The 1,447-nt window shown below is 41.7% G+C and overlaps 1 pseudogene; it reads right to left on the reverse strand.

Annotated features, from left to right (window-relative positions):
• Positions 1-310: 310 nt before the first annotated feature.
• LOC108490184 lies at positions 311-1,207 on the reverse strand (annotated as a pseudogene).
• Between the last annotated feature and the right edge of the window lie 240 nt (positions 1,208-1,447).

Genomic DNA, 1,447 nt, shown 5'->3' on the forward strand with positions numbered 1-1,447 from the left:
AGATGAATGAGTACAAATAGACCCCTATAAACCCTCACAAAAATTACTACTACCAAAGTAGTATTTCCAAAGTTTGAATTTATCCAGTACCATAATATTGTACATTGAATCAATTGACAGGATATATGTAAACATTTGAACCCTGCCTCATATATTTTCTGTATTCAAGATTATATTGCATAGATTTTTAGGGAACATTATACCTAAAAAGTAGGTCTGATGTGAAGCAGCCATATTTGGAGCTCGAAAGAATACAAGCAGTGTATGTTTTCCAGCTCTCTGACTAGATAAGAATGGGTTGTTGATAGTCTCATGTGTAGCAGAGCCTAGAAACACTGGTGCAATGTCTTATGAGCAGAAAGGGACATAATGCTGGGAAACATGCAACCATTGCCACATTGGTATTGACCAGCCACATACTGGTTCTATCACTGAAAGATATACACATCATTAAGCTGACAGAAGTTACATAAAAGACCACAAAGCTACTCACTAGGGTAAGGATGCTTTGTGTGGTTTTGGTCTCTGGGGATGACATAGGAGACAGGGATCTGTGGATGTGTTGGACCCTGTGCTTATGCTTGATTACAATAAACACCATAGAGCCACTGGTCCACATCATGACTCCCAAACATATGACAGCACTGAAGGTCAACAGGACAGCATATAATGTGTAGGTTAAATTTTCATGTTCAAGCACTGGACAGTACACCAAATGACAAAGGCCAGTAAGATTTCTTTTAAACTCCATGTCAGTCACTGACATGGGAATGAAGCCATTTACTAGCAGGTAGAGGGCTCAGCAGAGGCCCAGAGAAAGATCAATGCTCTTGGGGGAATCTGACTTTGAGCTGTGCCCCCTTGGAACTCCTAGGGCTGATTGCGAAGGCCTGAAAGACACTTAACAGGGATGTGGAACCAAGGGATACTCCTCCGGCAACTCTATGAAAATAAAAGACAAGTTTACACGCAATGTCATCTAGAAAATATGTCTGACTAAAAGCAGTGATTGTCTGAGGGATTCCCTCTTAAGACAAGAACCATGAAGTTTGCCCAGGTCAGGTGTTTGACCATCAGGTCTGTGGGCTTCATCCTGATCCCAGTGAAGTCAGAAGATAGAGTGGCAAAGCAAGATCAAGTTCCCTAGGATTCCCAGTGCAGTCTAGAACAGGAAGATGAATCCCACTGCCAACTTTTTGGAGGACATTCTGTCATCTTTCTGGGAATGTCACTCTCTATCAGATCCAGAGAACCCTTGGTGACGTGCAGGACTACTAGGACTATTTTCTTTATTGCACATAAAATACTGTGTTTGCCAATAATCACCTGTTTCCATTCATAATTACTGATGGAATGGTTTTTTTTTTTTTGGTCTTTTTTGAGACGTCTCCCTGTAGCCCCAGCTGTCCTGGAATTCACTATGTAGACCAGGCTGGACACTACAGGT

The sequence above is a fragment of the Nannospalax galili genome, unplaced genomic scaffold (assembly GCF_000622305.1).
Source record: "Nannospalax galili isolate Female #2095 unplaced genomic scaffold, S.galili_v1.0 scaffold649, whole genome shotgun sequence".
Lineage (NCBI taxonomy): Eukaryota > Metazoa > Chordata > Mammalia > Rodentia > Spalacidae > Nannospalax > Nannospalax galili.